General features: G+C 46.8%; 1 protein-coding gene across 2 annotated transcripts in view; it reads left to right on the top strand.

Annotated features, from left to right (window-relative positions):
- Positions 1 to 1723: 1723 nt before the first annotated feature.
- The window catches only part of LIFR (LIF receptor subunit alpha), a 90725-nt gene continuing 67867 nt past the window's right edge, over positions 1724 to 24581 (top strand). The window contains exon 1 of one of the 2 annotated variants that reach the window (XM_075540956.1): positions 1724 to 2029. The gene's annotated coding sequence lies outside the window, so the exon portion shown is untranslated. The remainder of the gene's footprint in view (positions 2030 to 24581) is intronic. The other variant, XM_075540957.1, reaches the window with a different exon arrangement.

The raw sequence follows: 24581 nt of genomic DNA, 5'->3' as shown, positions 1-24581 counted from the left end.
CGCGGCTGCAACAATGGGTTCAAACAGAGCATGAGGAAGCTCTAATGAGCATGAGCTCATTAATGCAGCCACTGTATCAATACATCCTGTCAATGTGCCGCCCAGCTCCTTCCCCAAGCATGATGTCCTTCTCCAGGGACTGGTCCCTCCTGACAACATGTCGAAAGGATGTGTCCTGAAGTCTCACCATTCTTGCAATCTTCTTCCCCAGCACCAGTATGCAAATGCATCTTCTTTGGTCTTTATTCAGTGTCCAACTTTCACATTCATATGATGTGATTTGGTTCAACGACACCTGAGTTCTCAAAGTAATGAAGTCAATCTTTCCAGAAGTAGAAAGCCTGTCTCTCTCCTCCAGAGCAGCTGTTAGATTTCAAATGCCGACTTCCACTTCGTGGTTAGGAGCCCAACAGCTAAACACCAGGCTCCTTTAGCAAGTATGCCAAGTGGTGATTTAAAAAAAGGAGACAATCCTGGTCAGGCTGATAGGGTTGCACCAGGGACAGAGTAGAAGCCTGGTTTCTAAACAGGGTCTTGGGGATAATAGGACCACTCTGTTCTGATATTCAAAATAAGGGCATTGACGTTTGGCCAGGGGGGTACTGACAAGGCAGTGTCTTGCTCTGAAACATAGTCTAAGACACCCATGCTTCAACCAGTACCTTTTCAGGTGTTTTGTTGTACATTTTAGAGTTGTCAGCAGGGACAATTATTTCAGACAATAAGCCTCATTTCACCAATTTAGAAATCGCTTTGGAATTGTATCCAAAGGTCTCTTTAAAAAAAAGGTGTTGGCCTGGCTGCTGGTGCATCACAGAAATCAGAGATGAAACAAACAAGCCCTTCCTTGGCTTCCTCCCGAAGGTGTGCCTGCAGGGCCCTGTGGCTTCTGCGTGCCAGGGACCCGATCTGGCACATTTCTGCACTTTGCAAAATTAATTGTGCTAGGAGAACATTATCACATGCGTCCGGCGCAGCGCGTAAACATCTTCAAGCCATGATTCTGCGCCATCAAACATTCCCCAGCTAATTTCATTTGGTGCATTACCCTGGAAGAAAAACCCAGGCCAAGTGAAACTGCGGAAATGGGAACAATGCACGGAGGAAAAATCTCACCCCATTAAGGGATCCGTTTCTTCCTCGCACAAATAAGCCCACCACGCCTTGGAGGCAAGACTAGATGGCTCCAGGATATTCTCCGCGTGCTCGCTGGGCTCTCTGGGGTGAAGGTGCCCAGCGCCGGGGAGGAGAAGGCAGCTTGAGAAGCCTGGCATTGAAGGTGATTCTTAAAATCGAAGCCACCGACTCCCTTCACCAGGTGCAGACTAGTTTTCCTGGGTGGTATTTACAGAGAGGGCTAAAGCAGGGAGCCCCGACACTCCGTCCTCCAGGCAACGTCTGGAAAGCGAATCGACAGCTTTTGCGGGCAGGCCGCTCGCCTCCGTGCAGGAGCTCCGCTCTCCCGAGCTCGCCGTGACCTTTCGCGACCCGCCTTGGGCTCGGGCGTCGCGCGCCGCCCAACTTCTCGGACGCCGTGGGTGACTCCGGCGGGCGAGCTCGGGGCGCGCGCTGGGCTCGGGCAGGGGCGGCGGCGGCGGGGGCGCGCCGGCGGCTTCCGGCGGGGGCGCGCTCGGGCGGCGCGGCGGGGCGGGGCCGGGGGCGGGGCCGGGCGCAGCGCCCCCCGCCGCGCGGCGTGCAGGCCCCGCCCCCGCGCCGCAGTCAGTCCCCGCTGGAGCGGTTCGGCCGGGGCCCTGGCCGTAACGGGTTGCCTGGAGCGGCTCTGGAGGCGGCTCCCAGGGCTTGCGGCGGGGAGCGGCGCCCCTCGCCCGTGGCCGCGGGGCGCAGCCCAGCGCTGAGACCAGGTTGGCCCGACAGACATCGGCGGCGGCAGCGGCGGCGGCCGGTCGTGCCGGTCCCCCTCCCCCTCGCCTCTAGCCCCTGCCGGCTCCGGCTCCGGGCAGCCCCGGACGGCGGCCGGAGCTGCGGGGCGACCGCGGGGGATGGCGAGATAGCGGCGCGGGAGCGGCCTGTGAGTGGCGGGGGCGCGCGGGAGCGGGGTCCCGGGAGCGGGTCTACGCGAGCGCCGGCGGGGGCGGGGTGGGCAGTGGCGCGCCCGCCGGCCCGGGTCGCCGGCCCGTGGGCCGTCCGAGGTGAGTGACCGCGGGTTGTGCCGCCTCCGCGCGCCCTTGGGCTCCCTCTGGTTCTGGTGGGTGCCGACCCGCCGCCGCCGCGCACTTCTGACCGGCAGAGAATAGGAAGTTCCGAGGCCAGGCGGTACCTGGGGTAAGGAGAGGGACTCCTAAAAGAGCTTTTCCTGGGAGATGGGACTAGCCAAGTGAGATCATGCGCCTGGACCTCAATTCCTTAACTAAGCTCCTGCTCCCTTCTCCGGGTTCCAGTCCATTTGGCTTACCTGTGATTTCACGTGCTCATATCCGAAGGCGATATTGTGACTAATCAAACTCAGAAGTCAAGATGTTGGGGGATGCATGTGCGATGTCAGCGACGATGGTCACTCTGGGTGTAAGACCCCCCCCCCCCCCCTCCAAGGCAATCATTGGGTTCTGACACTCCCCCCAATTGCATATCATGCATGATGAATTTACGTTTGGGCTTATTAATGGGCATTCTGCTCGCCTTGCTTCGATTGAGTTTCTTTTTGTACGTGTGTTCAATGCATTCAGATATCGATAGAACGTGTGTCCCATAATGACATGGAAATAAGATCTTTGTATTTCTGTTCGTATGATTCTTTTAAGATCCATTTCCCAAAGGTTTCAGTTTAAAGTTTGCTCTCCGGTTTGTTGGTGTTTGCTTCCAGGCTTGGCTGATTAAAAAGAAAAAAAAAGACGGAGAGAAATGGAGTTAGAATTAATGTGACTTAGTTGCATTTTCAGTCCAAAAAGGGTGCATAAATGAAATCTAAAGCACCGCCCTCTTCACTGACATGAACAATTGAAGTGTTTATTCAGTGCAAATCATGTTTGTCCTTCCCCTTCGGTGATTATTTTGCTACAAATCTGAAACTGTATTCCACTAATACAGAGACCTTATTGTTTCTGCTGGACAGAGAAGAGGAAACTTAAGCATGGTGTGTGTGTGTGTGTGTGTGTGTGTGTGTGTGTGTGTGTGTGAAAAATCTGAGACTGTCCTCTCTGTTACCTGTCTCACTTTGACTTTCGGTGTGATAGGGAGGTAGACACCTGGTTGGTTTGGAAGCTTCGTTAGGCAGCTACAAGCACAGTTTTAATATGAGGTACGTTCTCAAGGTGAGCCAGGCAGCGATTTCCCTTCCAAGAACTGAATTGGGGATTATGTGCTTTGTAATAGGTGAGATCACAAGCGCGCCTCTCTAATTAGTGGAGACTTGGATTCTCTTCTGGAAAGTGAGAATCAGGAACGGTGTTGTTGGAGAGAACACAACTTCTGTGGTTTTTAAAAACTTTTTGCTTCTGAGCGATCCTTGAATAATCCTTTGGTAATAGTGTAAGTGAGCCCTGGGGGTGTGGTGGGCTATGAGGTGGAGCTGCTAGCCACAAGGTCAGCAGTTCCAAACCACTAGCCCCTCTGCTTGACAAAGACAAGGCTTTCTCCTTCAGGAAAGATTTAACAGAGGCAGTTCCACCCTGCCCTACAGGGTGGCTATGAGTTGGAATCCACTTGATAGCAGTAGGATTTAAACAAAACAAAAACCTTTTAAATAGTGCAAGCCATTTCTGCAGATACATATGTAAATATATGTATATATAGATTTGACTTATAGATGAGGCGATCCAGGCACACTGTAGAAGATTCAGTAGCTTTAGAGAGGTTGAATATAAAGTGTTTCTCTCCAGAGTGTCCTAAGGCACCAAGGTTCCCACCCCAGGAACCAAGGTTACTGGCTCCCTGTATCTATCCTCCCATCTCTAAGCTGGGCTCACCTAGACCTTTTGTATGCATTTTCATTTGTTTTACCACTGTGGAGAACTCAGTGCCGATCCTCATTTCTGCACGCTGCCTTTCCCCCACAGTTTATTGATTTATGGCAGTCTTCCTCTGTCAGCACCTAAAAGACCCATCTCATTCTCTCGCCCATTAAGGGTGAGCCATACCTTATTTAACCTATTCTCTGTTGAGATGTGCACACACGGGAGGCTTCTAACATTTTGCAAGGAAATTACAGTGAAGCATTTGCTTCTGAGGTTTGTAAGTGACTTTGCATTATTCCCAGAGGCCCAAAGGCAGTAGCAACTTGCTTCTGCATGTTACATTCCAGGAAATAAATACCCCTGCTCTGCAGTGGTCTCCTTTGCTTATTTTTTTTTCTTTCATAACTTCAGGGCGATCCATTAGGACGTTGGTGTTTTTGCTGTGAAGCGTAAGCCATGAAGGTTAGTAACTGAAGTTATGTCCCCAGATGACTAAATCAGCACTTCATTTCAACAAGAGAAATAAAAAGAGCAGCTAGAAAGCGTCACGTCTGGTCTGTAAGAAATCTTGTGCACTGGACATGTTGCGGGGTGGGGAATGAAGGCCGTTATCTTTGATCGAATTGACGGGGAGGACAGGTTGTGTTGCAACACATCTGGTTTGCCATTAGGCATGCAGTCACCACCACCTCCTGATTTTAATGTCGCCGCCAGATGGAGGCGGGTTTGCAATTTAAGAGAGATCCATTGATTACTCTTAAGGGGTAGATTAAGGAGCATTTTGGTTTTGCTTTTTTAAAAAAATGAAAATCTAGGGTCTCTTGTTACAGTACTTTAAAACCGGGAAAGAAATCGTACAAGTCATGCTAGATATTGAGCCTAATACATTATAAACTTTGAGTGGTAGCCAGTATTATGCTCCATCTCCATTATGCTTATTTTTAGAAGATTATCACAGTGTACACTGTGATGGTCTCTTTTAAAAAGAAAACAGATTGGGGAAAAAATGCTCTAGCAAATCTGAGCATTTGAGTTGTCTTCTTTTTCCTTTGTTATTTGATAACCTGGCATGGTGCGGTACAAACTCATCCAACTTGCCTGTGTGTGTTCGTCTTCAGTGATTATTGGACATCTACACCTCCCCCATTAAAAGTTGCCTTGTCAACATGCAGAATGCATTTGAAAGTGGATTGTTGCAGATACAGTTAGATTAAAATTGAGCACCCTGTCATTTCATCTCCCTTATGATTGATCCAATTAAATTTGTTCTCATTTCTAATAGTTTCTGCTTTCTTTTCAGTTCAGGTTTTTCACTGTTTTATTTTGTTTTTGTTAGTTTTATTTGATGTTGTTTGTTTTTAATGTTTTCCTGTATATGTAATCCAGGTTAGGCAAATCTGTAGACACTAACTGGACTAATAGTTCCTTGGGGGTGTGGCAGAGGAAGTTGGGAGGAAATGGGGAGCTAATCATGATGAGTACAAGAATGAAGAAACTGTTCTAAAACATTGTGGTGATGATTGTACAACTCTTTTTGATGCGATTGAATCACTGAGTTGTCTGATATGTGAACTAACGATATGCCAGTAAAACTGCTGGGAAGAGAAGCAGTTAGAATCTCAGCAACCTACAGGGGGCAACTCTAGTGTGTGTCACAGGGTCACAATGGGTTGGAATTGACCGATCGCAGTGACAGAAAAGCACAGAGCTGTGCTCAGAACGGACAGACACTGCTGTCTGGGACAAGTCCACATTTTAGTGGAAGCGATGAGCCAAAAGCAGAGAGGAGAACTGCTAGGACAGGTAAGGATAGGTAGTGATGAGTCCTGGAGGAGAGTCATCAGGGCCCTCCTGGGCGAAGGCCTGGGCAGGGACTGCTGTTGGAGAGAGTAGCCTGAGAAGGCTGTCTGGACTGGAGAGAGGTGGAAGGATAGGAAGAAGCTAGCCTATTTTGAAAGCTGGAGGAAGAGTGTGTCTGGCTGAAGGGAACAGCATGTGCAAAGCCCCTTCAATGGGGCTTTCATCCTGTTCACAGGAGCCTTTGTCCTCATGTGCCTGCCGAATGGAGGAGTTCCAGTGTGACCAGAGTTTAGGACAGGGGATGAGGGAGAGTGGCAGGAGAGAGCCCTGGGAACATGCCCTGTGTGTTTGCATGTCACGGGATGTTTACACATGTGAAGCGAGTCCTTGGCTGTGGAGCTTCTAGCAGGAACACGGCTGCTTCTCTATGGCATCCCCAGCGCCGGGGTCAGCCATGGTTACAGAGTGAGCTGTAAGCATGTGCGCAGTAAGTGGGTTGTGAGAGAAATAACCTTGCCTGATGTTGGTCAAACTATTTTTATTCTGGGGGCTCTTAATCAGCTTTCCTTCCCACCACTGGCGTTGACCTTGCCAAATTTCTTAGGCCAGTGGATCTCAACCTTCCTAATGCCAGGACCCTTTCATACAGTTTCTAATGTTGTGGAGACCCACCCCCAACCATAAAATTATTTTCGTTGTTACTTCATAACTATAATTTTGCTACTGTTTCTGAATCGGGCGACCCCTGTGAACGGGTCGTTAGACCCCCAAAGGGGTCGCCACCCACAGGTTGGGAACTACTTTCTTAGACTGTTAACACCTTTCCTTCCTATGAAATTGAAAAAGGAAGCCTTACCATCACCCCCTTTTTCACAGTCAAGTGTAGTTCAGAGAGATTGACGCAATGTCTGTGCCTTCCAGGAGGCCCTTGTTGTTGCTGTTATTTAGTGTTTTCATTCTCTGGGCCAGGTGACAGACAACTGTATTTTTTTGCAGGTACTTTTTATTTTCACTGGAAGATTGTATGCATGTTCTATTTCGGGGAATATCCGGAACTTGTGGTATTTCCTCTTCCCAGCCTCCAATCTGTGTCGTTCTAAATATATGTTCCTTTATGTTAACCGGGAGCTTGGGAAGCGAGCTCTGTGCCAAGCAATTGTTACTAGGCATCCGATGATAATCTTATCTTTCTCCCGACTGGCTTTTAGGCTTCTGTGGACCAGGGGCACTGTGTGATCTTGCCGATGGAACATTTTTCACTTACGTGTTTCTATTCTAATTGATTGATACCTGAACTGAATAAGTTGCTCAGATATGGTATAATTTTGTCTTCCAGCATGCTCATGCCTTTTTGGTAGATGCTACGTAAAGGATTGCATTTTACAGGTTGCTATGAGTTGAGGTTTGGTTTTTGGTTTAAACCCCAAGTGCCCTTTTGGTCCTGATACCTGCAGAGGAAACTCTTCTGGCAAATAGCAGAAGCACTTAGCTGGTTATAGTCAATTGAGAAGCTTAGCTGCTTGAGTTAAAGTACATCTACCAATTCCTGTACGTTTCCTCCGATGCAAGAAAAGAATCCCTTGTTTATCTTGTTGCTTGATTGAGTTAGTCCCATTGTAAGTACGTACGGCAGCCCCCGCCTTCCCCCACCCCCCACCCCCACCCCCCGCAATGGAAGGGAACGTTGCCCAGGCCTGTGCCCTCCCCACGGCAGGTTGTGGATAGCTCAGATGTGAGCCAGAGGGTTTCCAGTGGCTGGTTTTCTGAAGTGGATTGATGAGCCTTTCTTCCTAGCCCTTTTCCGTCTGGAAGCTCATTGTCATGGCAGCTCACAAGCCCCTGCACAGGAGGTGCATTTGCTGGGAATGCACTCCAGAGACAGGAATTCTGCCGTGGAATCACTAGTGTCTAAAGTCCTAACACACATTCTTCCTAGTCAGGTGCCACTGCTCAGGAGAACTGGCTTTATCGGACACTTGTTTACAGTTGGAAATTGAGGGAAACCTGTTGCTGGGTTAATTATTCATGTGCACTTGCACAGAGCTGAGAAACTCTTGGCTCTTACTCATTCATCTGTTTTAGGACTAATAGGGAGGAGGAATTGGAGCCCTTCTACAAGAAAACCAACGGTCAGTTTTGAGTCGATGCTGGCCCATAGCTCACTAACTACCTTAGAGGACAGAGGAGAACCGCCCCAGGGCATGGTTTCCGAGACCAAATCTCTGCAGGAGTAGAAAGCCCCATCTTTCTCCCAAAAGAGCAGCTGGTGAGCTCAAACTGCCGGCCTTGTGGTTCGTAGCCCAGCACATAGTTACCACGCCAGCAGGGCCCCTTCACCATGCGAGGGGGCTTCAAACAGTTTGAGGAAAAGTGGAGTCAAAGAGGATGGATTTTTGCCTAGGGCCTTTGTGAAGCCCTCTTCTATGTGCGTAGGAGCCGCCCGTGGGCAGTGGTTTACTGCTCGAAAGGTTGGCTGTTTGAACCCAGCAACAGTTCCACGGAGAAAGATGCAGCAATTGGCTCCCACAGATACGTTCAGCCTTGGCAGCCCTCTTTCTTCCTTGCTGGGGCTGGTGGTTTCGGACTGCTGACCTTGTGGTTTGCAGTCCAACATGAAACCACTGTAACACAAGGCCTCAGAAACCCGACATTGGGTCACTTTAAATTGGAATGGATTGCCTGGATTGCAGTGGGTCCTGGAGTTCAATTGGGAGAAGACAGAAGCTGGAGAGAGGTGAGTATTGCCACATGGATGTCAGAGCAGCTGCCCTTGTGCCAACCTCTGCTGGGTGCTGGCTGACCCGTCCTCCAGGCCTGGAGACCCAGTCCCAAAGCAACGAGGTCGTGTGTCCCTTGGCATGCCTTGGCATTTATAGTGCAGCAGAAAGGACCACGTTAGAAGCAGCCTCGAAGGAATTTCAAGCTGCGAGTGCAGCTAGATTCTCAACCACCTGGGACAGTAGCCTCTACTTTCTCCTTCGAAGGCGCCCGGTTCACCCCGGTTTTCTGTAGAGATTAAATCGGTGCTCTGGGAAGAGCCCAGTTCTCGTTTTGTGGAAGAATTAGCAAATTGTTTTTTTTTTCTAAATTGGAAAACTTGGGTGAGTCCTAGAAAATGAAGCATTCAAACACCAAAGAAAGTAGAGGCATGGAGAGCCAGAAGAGCACACCCCTTCATGCTGTGATTTTCTGGGGTTCACAGAGACCAGAGTGGTTGGATTTACCGAAGAGCCCAGGAGCCTGAGCACTCGTGTCTTCATCCAGCCCAGCTGATAATTAACTCCGGGGTGCTCTCTACCGTCCGTCCGGCCGGCAGGAGGACTCCGCCTTGGCCGGGAGTAGGCTCCCTCAATCCTTGAGGAAATGAGTCTCTTAGAGCTATGTGAGAACATCAGACTGGCAGTTTCACTATATTACTAGCAGTTATAAAATGGTGAAGAACAAAATAATCCACGAGCGTTTCATTTTCAAAAGTAATGTGTGTTGCTATTAAATGATTCCACCCAGCCTTAGCTGGACAGGCCATGCAGGAGCAAGGAATGCTTCCTTAATAGATTGGCCCCCTTCAGAGCACGATCTTGCCGTTATTCTATTACATTCAGTCTGCAGCCATCTGTTGTCATTAAAGTTTTATGCTTTGTGCTTGAAACCACATGTATTTATGAAGTCATGCATCTGCTGTCTGCCTTTACTGCCGTTTGCCTGCGTGTGTTTTATCAATAGTTGCACTGCTTTTAAAACCAGCAGGGTTATTTAGGAAGTGGATTGTTTGAACACAAATCTAGCCAGTGGGAGGGCTTGAAGAATTGTCACTTGCAAATGCTACTGTTGGATGCCTAAACTGTTACAACTCTCCAGGAGGGCAATTTTGTATTACTCATCAAAAGCCTCAAAAATGTACCATGCCCCTTAGTCAGGCATTTCCACCACTAGGAATTTAAACTAAGGGAAACAATTAGGCATGTGCACAAAGACGAATCTATAGCAGTGGTTTCTGCCCACACAGCGCATGTTGACCCCACTCCTGTTGGTGACATTTCTCCCTCACAGTGTTTCTTAACTCGGTGTGAACTTGGTATACCAGATGGGTGGTGGTGGTGGTGGGGCCTGAGAGGGTGGAGTGTGTGTGTGTGTGTGTGTGTGTGTGTCTGTCTGTCTGTCTGTCTTGCTTCTCTGAGACTTGGGAAAAAGTTACATCCAGGTTCTGGTGACCTGCACACACCCCTCCTGTTTTATAAATTTTTAAACTAGAGACAATGTAAATGCTCAGTAATAGGAGGTTGATTAAATGCTGCTACTTTACAAGGGAATATTATTGATTTGGAAAATTTCCCCAAATTTGTAAATTGAAAAATCGTGCGAATTAATCATTTTATAAGCTCACTTGTAGTTTTCACTAGTATTCTGTCTATCTCTAGGTTATAATATCAATTGTGATGGCTATACAGAACTCACAGACAAAATAATGATTTATTTTAGAAGTTGCCAAGTTGTAATGCCAGTGAAAAATGCTCCGGGATCAGTTATTTATCAAAACACGTGACAGTCTTCTTTCAGGTCTTCTGATAAACTCCCAAAGGGGCATACACCTCTGCTGTAAGCCTCACTCCAAAGGCATTTGGTTGACTCAAGCTCATTCAGCAAGCCCAACCTCTCGAACTAAATGCCCAGAGGCATCCCGCTCCGAAACCATCCTCCTGCACAAAGCACTGAGCTTTCCTTCCTCTGTGCCTTGGGAAGTCACTCTGCCCCAGGCTCTGGCTTGTCTGTTGTGGTACACCTGTCTTCTGGATCCATTGTGCACGGATCTCAGGTCCAGAGGACACTCTCTCCTCCGGGCTCTTCCTGGTAGTGATATCCCACCTCCTGCTTCCCAGAGGGCTCATTTTATACACAGCAGGATCACATGTTAGGGAATCCTGTTGGCAATCACTCACAGGTGAATCCTACCAGTATCTTTTCACTCATCTTATTCCCAGACCCATGCAGGGAAAGTTCATTTGGTGGGAGTTAAAGACTTTGGCTGGAAAAGCCACATTACATAATTCACTGCCCCCTGCAGGCCCCCAACCCCCTCTTTTTTTTTTTTTTGAGAGGGAGGGAGGGAGGGAGTATGAGAAAGAAAGCGTTAAGTGTATATTCAGTTTATTGTGGAGGGAAATGTTTGGAAGATTGTACACCAGATGTTCGGTGAGACTAACTAGGTGGTGAAAGTACTTGTGACTGTTACTCTCTCTCCTTTCCTGAAGCCTCACAGATAGAACACGTCATGCGTTGGGCGAAGAGCCCATCCCTTCTTATTGGTTGCATGAACTTGAGTAAGTTCTCTGCCCTTTTCCTGAGCTGTGGAATGTAAATAACAATAATCCAACTCACTGTACCAGCAGATATAAAAACCAAACCAGACTTAATACCATCGAGTCAATTCTGACATCCAAGGACCCCATATAGTATTTATGAGACTCATCTTTCTCCTGTGGAGTGGCTGGTGGCTTTGAATGGCTTTGACCTGTGGTTAGCAAAACCGTGCCTCACCCATAGCATCCCAAGGGCTCCTTATCTGTAGGTAGACCCAAACTGAAGATCCATTGCTGTCAAATCCGATCTAACTCATAGCAACCCGGTGTGACTCTAGAACTGCCCCTTTGGGTTTGTGCTGGTGGAAATCTTTACAAGAGCAGAACGCCTCATCTTCCATGAAGCAATCACTGGTGGGTTTGAACTACTGCCCTTGCAGTGAGAAGCCCAAAGTGCTGCTGTTCAGTACACCCCAGTGCACTTTCTTGTAGTATAGTGCTTGATACTGTTACCTCGATGCTAATGCTTTGCTGTGCGCTTGATACTGTTACCTCGATGCTAATGCTTTGCTGTGTGCTTGATACTGTTACCTCGATGCTAATGCTTTGCTGTGTGCTTGATACTGTTACCTCGATGCTAATGGTTTGCTGTGGTGACTCAGGCAACCTGACTTAGGTTGGGTTCTCTAGAGGAGCAAAACCAGTGAGGCCTGAATATAAATAAATACATGTACCCGCAAACCAGGACCAGGGAGTTGATTCTGACTCATAGTGACTTCATAAGACAGCGTTGAACTGCCTCACAGGGTTTTTCAGGCTGTACATTTTTTGGAAGTAGGCTACTGCAGTCCCGATGAATGCCCGGGGAGGGCAAACTGCTGAGCTTTTGATTTGCAGCTAAGCATGTTAACTCCCGTGGCACCAGGGCGTGCGTGTGCGTGCCTGTGTGCGTGCCTGTGTGTGTGTGCGTGCCTGTGTGCGTGCCTGTGTGTGTGTGCGTGCCTGTGTGTGTGTGCGTGCCTGTGTGTGTGCGTGCCTGTGTGCGTGTGTGTGCCTGTGTGTGTGCGTGCCTGTGTGCGTGTGTGGTCAGAGAGAGGGAGAAGGAAAGGACCTGGTGGTGCAGTTGGTTAAATGCTTGACTCCTAACTGAAAGGAGGATGTTTCAAACTCACCAGCACATCTTCGCAGGAGAAAGATGTGGCAATCTGCTCCCATAAAGATTTAGAGTCTTGGAAACCCTGTGGGGCAGTTGTACTCTACTGTAGGGACACTGTGTGTCTGAATCAACTTGGTAGCTGTGGGTTTTAAATATATGCAAATGTATGTATACACATGCACACGTGTGCATATGCACACACCTATATATGCATATATACCCTATGTGTGTATACATATATATATATGAATATGTGTATGTCTTCAAACACACATACAAATATATGGAGAGAGAGGGGTTGGATTTTAAGGGAATGTTTCCCACCGCAGTGGGGGGCTCACAAGCTCTAAATCCATGGGCCTGGCATCAGACTAGAGGCTTTAACTGACTCACGTGGTTGCAGTGATTGACAAACCCCAAATCTGCAGAGCAGGTGGCAGACTGTTGGCATATGTCCAAGAGCCAGAGGTTAGATAATGCCAAGTCAAATGTGGTATTGAAAGCAAGAGACCTTTGCCAGAATATACATATATATTGGGTGCAGGCCACACCCCCAACAGAATTTTGCTTACATCACAGAACACAGGGTAATTGCATCATACTGAAACTTCCTGCCCCTAGCCAAATTGAAGGGAACAGTATCAACACACCAGTATTCTATTGCTATTAACACTGGAATTCTGAGTGGAATAATTTTATTTTATAAGGTACAGCAAGCTCTTGTCAAAACAATTTCAGGCCATTTTGACAAAATATTTTGTTGTTTCTGGTCCCTGGGAATTTTTAAAAAGTTTTTGTTTACTTTCAAACTGAAATACTTTCTGTGGTCAATAAGTTCTATTTTGAAAGCATGTTTCCCCCCACCTCCTGTCGTCTAGAGTGTTAACTTCTGACAAGTCAGGACCCGGTCATCTTTTCCTTGTATAGAAAGCTATTAGATTTAAATGCATTGACTGTTGAGTGCCTTCTTTTTTCCAGGCCTTGGGTGGGCATCAGACATACTGCAAGACCAAGGACAGACATGCTCCTATCCCTTACAGGACACAGCAGTGGCCAATACAGAGCCTGGGAGCCAGGAGGCTCCGTTGGTAACTGGTGATTAATTACCACAGTTTCCAACCAAGTATTCCTATTTCCTCTCCTGAAATGTTAGAAGCCAGTTTGCTGTGGTGTTATTGCTTGATGCCCACAAACACCCACTCCTTCCTATTCAACACGCTCTGCGAGGGGCAGACTGGGCTCCTTCACCTGGCTGACGGTCACTGATGACGCAGGGGTCATGTCTAATACGTGGGTGTGAAGGTCTCAGATGAACACCTTTCGCTAGAAACCGTGTTATTGACATGTGTGCACAGCACAGTTCAGTGGTCTAGAGACAGGAAGAGAAAGCTGCGCAGCCATCACCCCAATCAACTGTAGATCGTTTTCTCTGAGCTTGTTTTCCTTATTATTAGCTCGTGTTTCCTTGCCTCCTCCCCTGTCACAACTCTAAGGAGCTGTAACCGAGTTCCTGTCTCCATAGATTTACTTATCCTATGGGTTTACTGATTATAGGATTTCATATAAAGAAAACAATACCCCAAAAGCACCCCCCAAAACCTATCAGCAACAAGCGAAAACACAGATGAACTTCAATCCAAAAGAAAGTAGAAGATAATAAAAACTAGAATACGTTGAAAATGGGTCAAAAGGGAAAACAAATGGTAAGATGTTAAATTTTAAGCTAACTCTGTCTGCAGCAGTTCACTCTCAGATACTTATTCATGTCTCTGGCCAATGATCCCAGGGAGTTCAGTGGACACTGCAAGCAGAGTATGGGCTTTTTCTGCCGTCCATAGCTTTCTGCTGACCAGGAATTCAGAATTTAAGCTCCACTATAATTCCCTCCTCTAGTCCTGGATTTTATGTACATGCTTTGGATCATCACGCGGCCTGGAGTGCTGCTTCTGGGTGGGCACAACTGACGCCTCACTTAGATGGCTGCTTGTTTTAAGACAGGGCTTTAAAGCACAGGCACCCCCGGCTGTCTTTGCCACACTTTGCTGTAGCACCCAGACCTTTAGGAATCACTTCCTGAGGGCGGATGTCAAGCAGAGCCAAATAAAGGAACTACTTGTTTTAAATTAGGGCTTGCAATTAAATGTGAACCCAAGATCCATACATATAGCTAAGGTTTATATAGGTCCCTAGTTAGGCTAATATTCTTTAAATAGCTAGTGTCTATCTTATGTAAAGGAAAAGCTTTCATTCCCTTGTGTAAGCCTTTGTGTGCTTTTGAGATTATCTTCTGTAAAAATTACTTGGGGTGGATTTCTGCTTACTAATGCAGAAGGCCCAGAATTCATGGACAAGCACAGTCCCGGCAACATGCTGAGAGGGCAGAAAAGCACACGTTTCCCTTTGATGGAGCTTAGGTGAGGCCCCCTTGATTCCTCTTTAGGGTTTTTCTGTGTTGGCATCAGTTGCGAGCACTTTGCTAGAAAGCAGACCCTCAGTAGTCCTGTGAGAAATACCCCCGGACCCTGCATGACAAATGTTAATCTTGCATCTTACTTCCCTCATGAGAATTCATAAAAGATGTCACTTCTTGTTTCTGTGTACAGTGCCCGGGGCTTGAGGTACAATTAACCAGGCCAGCCTTTAATTGGTTGTCATGCATTTTGTCTATCCTGTATCTTTTCTGTCACCTGTCACTTAGCCCTCCCTCATCCCCTCCTACTTTCCATTTGTCCTTTCACCCCTATCTTCCTTCTTAATTTCTTGTTCTCCCGCTTCCCCCACTCTGTCTTGGATGTGGACGGAGGTCACTTTGCACAAAGCAGCTCTGTACCCTCTTAATGAGTGTCACTGAGCGTGTGATGGCAGGCAGGTAGAGAGCAACCCAGCCAGGCTGCCGTGCAGACGCAGGGCTCTTGGCTAGACTTAGAACTGTGCCACTCGCCCTTTCCCAAATGCTGGCTCGCCTCAGTAAAATGACTGATGGCTGTTTTGGAACTTTCCAGCTCACTGACAAATGGAGTGGCCATGAATTGCCAGGGCTGTACTAAGAGAAGCAAACAAAACCCAAACTTAGTGCCATGGAGTCGAACCTGACGCATAGTGACCCTAGGGCTCGGGGTAAAATTGCCCCTGTGGGTTTCCGAGACTGTAGCTCTTTGTAAGTAGAAATCTTCGGCTTTCTCCCGAGGAGCCGCTGGTGATTTGAACTGCTGGCCCTTGCCATTAGCAGCCCACCTTGTAACCTATCAGCCACCAGGGCTCTCTTGTCAGGGACATACAACCAAGACTGAACTCTCAAATGCTTATATAGGGACAAGGCAGGACACACACATGGTTGAGGTGCCCCCCATCTGCTTTCATTTTTTTCCCCTTTTGCCTTTATACTCTGATGCAGGAGCCCTAGTGGTGTAATTGTTACATGTTAGGCTGCAGTCGGCATGGTCAAAGCCTTCCGCAGCTCTTCTGGAGAAAGACTGGGGAAGTCACAGGCCCTCGTTATGAGTCAGGATTGACTCGATGCAGTGAGTTTGGTTTTATACCCTGATAGAACTATCGTGGAAGAAAGATCGCACTTTCTTCCCAACTGTGCTACATCCTAGTTATACATGGTGACTTATATGAGGGGGCTCCCCAAACTCCATTCTCTTATAATTCGGGCTTTCCACTAAGTTCTTGAGGCCCCTGGTACTTTTCTGTTTGGGAGCTTAAGTGAAGCGACAAGGAAGTCCCCAGGCAGGGGGCATGTTCTGCCTAAGGGGCTCCCTGCTGTCATCCTCAGTTGATTGCTGCCATCATCATTCTAGAAACGTTTGCTTTTTACTTGAGCCCTTGGTATCGGCTCCTCATTTTTCCCCTTCCTTCCCAACCCCTCCCTCATGAACCCTTGATAATTTATAAATTATTATTTTGTCATGTCTTACACTATCCAGTGTCTCCCTTCATCTACTTTTCTGTTGTCCGTCCCCCAGGGAGGGGGTTTTATGTAGATCGTTGTGATCAGATCCCCCTTTCTACCCAACCTTCCCCTTCCCCTTCCCCTCCTGGTATGGCTACTCTCATTATTGGTCCTGGGGGGGGGGGGTTATTTGTCCTGGATTCCCTGTGTTTCCAGTTCCCATCTGTACCAATGTATATCTTCTGATCTAGCCGGATTTGTAAGATAGAATTGGGATCATGATAGTGGGGGTGAGGAAGCATTACAGAAGTAGAGAAATGTTGTATGTTTCATCATTGCTATATTGTACCCTGACTGGCTCGTCTCCTCCCCAAGACCCTCCTGTAAGGGGTTGTCCAATTGCCTAGTATTAAAGTAGCAGATGGACATTGGGCCTGTACTCAAGTACTACCTCAATGCAAGAACAGTTTGCTCTATTAAGCTGGCATTCCATGATGCTGACCTTCCTGACACTATCACTGACGACAAAGCAGGTGCATAAACAAATATGGTGAAGAAAGATGATGGTGCCCGGCTATGAAAAGATTTGTGCCTAGGGTTTTAAAGGCTTCAAGATAAACAAGTGGCCATCTAGCTGAGAAGCAACAAAGAAGCACATCAGCCTGCGTGAACATGAGGTGTCGAAGGGATCAGGTATCAGGCATCAAATAACAAAAAATCATATTGTGAATGAGGGGGAGTGTGGAGTGGAGACACAAAACCCATCTGTAGGCAACTGGATATCCCCCTTACAGAAAGGCAGCCACTGGTTTCTAGGACCTCCTCTGTACCTTGTGGATTTCCAGGAACTTATGTGTTGATCCTGCTAGCCACTATCTTGGCTTCATTTCCTTTCTATTAAAACAAAAACAAAAAAGCTTTGATTTCCCTTCTTTGCGGCCTATGCAAGGAGAATCTTTAAAGGATGAGATAACGCCAGTCTTGCCTTTTCTTTGTTCTCTGTCCTTGGATCATCTTGACCTTTGTATTTTGGAGATCCCAGCCTCACGGCCCGAAGCAACTGTGCTCAACTTTTGAGTTTTTTAATGTTCTTCCATCACTGGACTTTAACTTTCCTGTACTGGACCTATCCCGATCTTTTAGAATAATATATTTGAAATGGCGTCTCATCAGTAAAACAGCACACGAAGGGCCTTCCACAAGTTTGTCAACAATGGAATGACAAGACACTGGAGTTTTTTCCCCACCATTTTTTTGAACTCTTCTGATACAAAAGGTAATTATGACACGATGTCTGTTTAATCTTCCTTATTTTAATTCTGTGGAGACGCTCGTTATCCACAGATCCCCATCTTCTGCCCACTGTGCACCGCCATGACTTGCCTCAGTTGTTCCTCACGTGACAGGGTTTGGCTTTCTAGTCCTTGTCATGATACCGAACAAGTCAGAGCCAAACCCATTACTGCCGAGTCTAACAGTTACCCTGTACAGGGCTCTCAAGGCTGCAAATCCTAACAGCAGCAGAGAACCTCCTCCTTCTCCCTTGGGCTGTTAGGATCAGCTACCAAGGGCAGGGAGAACGCTGCCTACGTTCGATGACTGCTACCATTACTAGACTGCTCCTGCGCCTCCACTCCCTCATTGCCAGTATTACCACTAGTGTTGTTTTAGTCCGATTGGCTGACTCTGCGGTTGAACTTTCCCACATGGTCCTGCCAAATTACATCTCCTCCAATTAGTTCATATTGTTACTGTCGATGATGTTACTATCATCATTGTCATTGCTTCATTTTGGAATCAACTGTACCTTATTAAATTATTTTTGGGTTAATATATCGTATTAACTCTTAGCTTGGCACATGTGGTCAGCACTTTTAGGATCCTCATTTTTATATCCTATGTGTTTGCTATTTTCCTGCTATGTTTTTTGTTTTCAATTTATAAATTTTATTAATGTCATCCTATATCTTAAGGCAAGCCATTGACAAGAACGTAATAAAAATAAATAAACCCTGTTCCATCTGTTTGTAGCCTTTCTACTGACTGACCTCATCTGTTAATTAGCATTCTTTGAGCAAGGCTGGTCATTTGGTTAAAGAAGCCCATTCACTCATTTTATACAACTCTTAGCCTTGATGGCTCTGTCAGATAAATGTTAGATTTTTTTAACTGTAAGGTTGGAAGTTCAAACCTACCCACCACTTGAGAGAATCAGGCTATCTTCTCCCAGTGAAGATGTACTACCTTGGACACCTTATGGGTCACTGAGCCAAAATTGACAGATGGCAGTGAGTTTGGGTCCATATACCTGTAAATAGCTTTCAGGTATTAGAAAAGATCTTTTTCAAACCAGTCTACATTGTTTCTGCTTCTGACACATGGTGCGCTAGTCTAGAGACCTTGACCATTAGGGCTGAATGAGGTTGAGGCGAAGTGACTTGATCTATGATACTTTTCTGGGTAGTATACCCCACATATGGTCTCTTATCTGAGGTCCAGTTACACATCTCTGATGGGTAGACTCTGATTTCTTGGCAAAATTTCCCTTTCTCAAGTAGTTTTGCCAAATAGTAATCTGGATGGGTTATCCATTTCCTTCACTCTTGGGTAGAAGACTAAAGTGAGGCCCCCCTCCCGTGATGTCAACTCTGGCCCACAGTGAACTTAGAGGAAAGAGGAGCGCTCCCCCTGTGGCTCCCCAGATCGTGACTCTCGACGGGAGCAGGAAGCCTCATTTTTCTCTTGAAGTGACCTTTAGGTAACGATACTGGATTCATGTACTGGGAAAATATTACAAATCACAGACTGAAGCTAAAGATTTGCAGATTCTCCTTTTGTGTGTCTTTGTATCTTTTTAAACAACATTTGTAGTCTAAGATATGGGTAAGATATTAAGATCTGTGGTTAAATAATGTATAAAAATAGAGTAACCATTCGGGTTCTTCTGGAGAAAGAATGTCAAATACTGACCTGTAACATATGAGTGTTAAGATGTATGTAAGGGTTGTGATAAGAGCTGTAAGAACCCGCAATAAAATGATCTGAGAGAGTGATAGAGACCAACCATTCCTTCAGGCCAGTATCTGTGCATTGAAAATGTAAACCTTAAAACAGTTAATGTCTGAAATGTATTTGAACAGGAGGACAAGAATTTTTTAATGCCAGTACATTTTGACACAGGTTGTTAACTGGTGCCCTAAGAACTGCATTTGGCCTTGGAATGTGTTTTGTTTGGCTCACATAGTGTTTCTTTTTTTTAAAAAAAAGTGGGGGAAATAGTTGCCAGCATTTAAAAATAAGGAGATTTCACATTAAGAAAAACAAAACAAGAAACCCTTTGGTTTCCTGCTCTTTTTGAAAGAGGAGCTCTGTGACTGTCCTGGTCCCATGTTCATGTTCATGTTCATGCTTGGTGAACTCATGGTTGTCAAGTCAGTTCAGACTCATCTGGACCCTAGGATTTCGGAGGCTGCAAATCTCTTCCAGGAGCAGGAGAGCCTCATCTTTCCCCTGAGGGGCAGCAGGTAGGTTTGAACTGCCGGACTTGCCGTTAACAGCCCAACACTTAACCTGGAAGTACTACTACCAGGGCTCGTTCTTCCTTAGAATATGGAAAGGAGCAGTTCAAGGCTGCTCCCCCCCAGTACCCCTCTCCTGACCCTGACCCCTTCTGCCCCAGCTTCTTACTGTGGGCCATGTGGCCAGCTTTACTTACTGGGCCGGGCGGATTTTGTAGTATGTGAATGTGCACCTGCTGAGCTAAGGGCTAACCAGTTCAAAGTATAGGACAAGTCGTAAGATGATGGGAAATTGCACGATGACATTGATTCTCTTGTTTGGTTTCCTGACCATAGACTGACCCTTGTTGGGGTGCAGTCATTTGAAGGGCTTGGTAAATAAAGCAGGTGGGCTTCCTCCCCAGAACACCTATGGGACAGGAAGGGTGAGGGGAGAGCTTCCGGATCCGATTCTAGGTCTACTGGTAGTTCACAGAGGTGAGAAGTTTAGATGTTTTAGAAATAAAACAAATAGAGATTCCTTATGACATTAAAGCAGATGCTGCATCAATGTAGATTAAGACCTGAGATTCTAGGCAATTTGATTGAGGTCCGTGCACTGGCTACCTCTTCAGCAGTGCGCAGGGCCCAGGACGCCCAACCCCTGTGGGTATCCTGTTCCACCTTTGCAGCATAAGGTACCTGTTGAGAGCTGGGATTGGTGGTGTGTCCTGGATTCAAATTCTGGTACCACCCCATGCAGTTGTGTGAACAAGATTCAAAAAGCACCTCTCTTTGCCTCAGTTTACTTGTTTATATAGTAAGGATAGTAATGAGACTGACTTAGAGTTTTCATGAAGATGAAATACAATATTTAGGATGGTACCTGCCTCTTGCTAGACGATACACAATGATACGTGATGGCTATGAAAACAATACTGATGAGTTATCTGTTATCACTCAACAGCCCTGGTGGTGGTGTCAGATTGCTAATCGCAAGTTCAAACCCTTCAGCTGCTACACCAGAGAAAAATGAGGCTATCTGCCACCATTAAAGATTTACAGCCTCAGAAACCCCAACGAGGGTCTCTGTGAATTGGAATCGACTTGATAATTATCTCTTGTAGAGTTAGCTTGACCCACTATTTTAACTCTCTTAAGAATATTGTGCCGTTATTATTTTTCCCCACGTGGAATTTAGAAAGGGGTTTTAGGCGTAGCTTTACTACTTTGTGCCTTAAAACAATAGCAATAAAACAACAGCCAAAAATTATCACGGCTGTAGCAAATGAGCATGTTTTTATCCATAAATTTGTTCTCTAACGGGCATGTGCTTTCCAAAGTAAATTGTTAATTTTCTCTTCAGAATGAAAAGAAACCAGAGGCTCCGTTTGGGTGGGTTGGTCAGTCACACAACATATTTTGCAGCTCTTTTGTGGGTCTAAAGCTCTCTTCGACACAGAGTGTCCAGATAAATCTCTGCTCTGAGGGATCTTGAAATTGATGGGGAAAGGAGGTGTGACTGAGAGAGAATTCTCCTCACTGTGACAGCAGAAATCCCAAGGTGGAAACGCAGCACAGTACGGTGGGAGCAGGAAGGGGGGCCTGACAGGACAGGAGAGTTGGGGTACAGTGAGGGCAGACAGATAAAGAAAGGGGGACTGTGGAAGACATGTTAGCATTTGATTTTGGACGTAATGTCTCTGAGCAATTGGCGGACACCCTAGGTGATGGCCTGGAACTGGAACGGGCTAGAATGCGGTGTTACTGAAAGCCAGGCATCTCACTTTGGAAGATGGAACTACATGAGGTTCCTGCCAGACTAATTAAGTAGCTGTCAAAACGATCTCTGTAGGAATGGTGAGGGTCCTAGCCAGAGCTGTGGAAGTGGAAATAGGGCCAGGAGATCAGGGAAAGAATCAGTGCATGATTTTGGAGGCAAAGGAGGTAGGTGGTGGCAGGGGTGGGGATGAAGGAGTCATGATCAGTTCAATTGGGTGACTCAGAAGAGAGTGGTACCCTGAACTGGGATGGAGCAAGAGAGAGGGGGCTCTGAGGGGGAGAAGGGCGGGGTGGGGGCATTTTGTATGTGTAGAGTGTTTGAGGCATCTGTGAACTATGGAAAGGAACTCATAGCATAAATTCCTGAAAGGGCTTCCTTTGAGTGGCATTATCTTGCCCCAATTTAAATAAACCCCTTGTTTTATCTGCCCAGGAGAAGATTAATCTGTGCAAGAAACAGATCAGTCCTGGGAAATGGAGATTTGGAAGTCCACTTGCACGTGACAGGGGACCAGGCTTTCTATTCCGGGAAACAGTTACCGTCTCGGAAACCCCCACAGGCAGTTCTACCCTGTGCTATAGAGTCAACTTGGTGGCAGTGAGAGATGGTTAAAGCCCAGGAGTTCAGTGAAGGAATGCCAGGCCCTAAGGGGTTGAGAAAGAAGGCTATCTTAATGGCTTCGCAAATCAGTGAGGGAAGGAATGGAGCTTTAATTTTTTTCTTTTTCATAAAAATGTGTATAATACATTTGCCAATTCAACATTTTTGTTTGTTTTTTAAAATCATTTTATTGGGGGCTCATACAATTCTTATTACAATCCATACATACATCCATTGTGTCAAGCACATTTGTACATTTGTTGCCATCATCATTCTCAAAACATTCGCTTTTGACTTGAGCCCTTAATATCAGCTCCTCATTTTCCCCCTTCCCTCCCCACTCCCCCTCCCTCATGAACCCTTGATAATTTATAAATTATTATTTTGTCATATCTTCCACTGTCCGATGTCTCCCTTCACCCACTTTTCTGTTGTCAATCCCCCAGGTAGGGGGTTATATGTAGATCATTGTGATCGGTTCCCCCTTTCAACCCCACCTTCCTTCCCTCCACCCTGCGCCACTCTCAGCACTGGTCCTGAAGGGGTCGTCTGTCCTGGATTCCTTGGGTTTCCAGTTCCTATCTGTACCAATAAGCCAATTCAACATTTATCAGGCTTTCTATATCTATGATATGAGCTATATGATGGGCTGTATCCCACCTTTTTGTCAAGTTTCCTGTCGTCATAGACAGAAGTGGCACTCCTCCCTAAACCAGGCCTCTCCTTTCCCTTCCCTCTCACCCCTGGTACCCGCTCAATCGACTCGGTGCGCATGTTTGTTCTTGTGGTTTTTTCAACGAATGAGATCTTGTGATTTATCCCACTCGGCGTAACGTTTTCAAGGTCCCTCCATGTCGTAGCACGTACAAGCACTGTGTTTTTCCGTATGGCGAGTGAGGCTCCACCTAACAAGAGGGACCATCACAGCGGCTGTAACAGCGAGGGCGGGCGCAGCAGTGCTTGTCAGGGTGGCACAGAGTGGGCCATGTTGATTACCTGGCACTTGGGTCCTCTCAGTTTTGGCCGACCCGAAGGTCCCTGACAGCACCCACCACAGTATTCGATTGTACGGACGCACTGTGCTTTGTTTGTCCAGCCTGCTCCCGGATCTTGAGGTGGCTGGCACCTTTTAGCTGCAGTGACCAGGGCTGCACCAAGCGTTGGTGGCCACGTGTCTGTTTGCATCGCTGCCCTCAAGCCTCTTGGACATGTGCCTCGTATGAAAGTGCTGGGTCATAAGGTCGTTCTATATTTAACACCTTAAGGAAGTGCCAAACTGGTTCCATAGCCATCGTGGCATGTTGCATTCCAGCCAGCCGTGGGTAAGGGTTCCAGGTGCTCCACCTTCTCGCCCACATTTGTCTTTTGGGGTTTTAAATTTTTGTTTATTTTAATCATAGGCATCCTAGGGTGAGTAAAATTGTATCTCCTGATGATTTTGATTTAAATCTCACTACTGGCAAATGACCCTGCGAGTCAGACTGCAATCCAAAAAGTCAGCAGATTGAAATCACTGGACTGGACTTGCTACTCCCGTAAAGAGTTGACCGTCTCAGAAACCTGCAGGGCAGTTCTACCCTGTATATAGGGTCGCTTTGACTCAGCACAGTTGGTTTGGGGAGCGGCTAAGGAGGGTGCGCTGCCGGCGCAGGAGGTGAAGCACTAGGCTGCTGACTTCAGGGTTGTGGGTCAAACCCATCGCTGCTCCTCCCCAGAGAAGGCTGAGTTGGAATCTACTTGATGGCAGCGGTGTTGGTTTTGAATGGCTAATGACGGTGAATATTTTTTCATGTGCTTGTTGGCAGTTTGTATAACCCCTCTGATGAAATGTCTCTTCTAGTGCTTCCCGCCCCCCCCCCCTCCTGCTTTGAATGGGTTGTTGGCTTCTTTGTTGCCAAGTTGGAGAAGTTTTAAAAATGCACTTCGGATATTTGACTCCTTTCAGATGTCAGCTCTCTTCTTACTCACAGTGATCCTATAGGCAGAGCAGAATTGCCGGTGGGGTTTCTAAGGTTGGGAAGCTTTAAGACACACATACAAAAAATGCCACATTTTTCTGCTGTGTTGCTGCTGGTGGGTTCCTAACAGTTGACATTTTGGTTAGCAGTGACACACTTAACCACTGCACTACCAGGGCGCACTGCTGCTGTCAACTCTACAGCAAAGACATCCAAATTCACTTCCATAGAGTCAATTCCTTGTATGACTCCTGCACATGATGGCTCTGTAGGACAATGTGGAACCGCCCCTCTTGGTTTCTGAGACTAAATCTTTAGGGAAGCAGACCACTTCCTCTTTCCTCCTGCGGAGCGAACCAGTGATCTTGTGATAAGCAGTTCCGTGCGCATCCTACCATGCCACCAGGGCTCCTTATTGAGGATCGGGTTTCCCCAATGTAGGAATGGATTGTTAATAAAATGGTGTTGGGCTAAGTGGTAACCATTGATGGGTGGGGCAGGGCATAGCTGAGCTCCTCACTTTGAGCTTCAGGGACTAAAATTCTTTCCACGTGGATTAAAGTCTATAATGTTAAAAGCCTTAAATGTACTTGAGGATCACATGCATAGCAGTTGATATCATCTTAGCTCGGTAGGGCTGCTCTGAGCAGGGATCAACTCCGGGGCAGTGGGATGGCATGGTAA

The sequence above is a fragment of the Tenrec ecaudatus genome, chromosome 2 (assembly GCF_050624435.1).
Source record: "Tenrec ecaudatus isolate mTenEca1 chromosome 2, mTenEca1.hap1, whole genome shotgun sequence".
Lineage (NCBI taxonomy): Eukaryota > Metazoa > Chordata > Mammalia > Afrosoricida > Tenrecidae > Tenrec > Tenrec ecaudatus.
The sequence above is the reverse complement of the archived record's forward strand: the minus strand, read 5'-3'. Positions and strand labels throughout refer to the sequence as shown.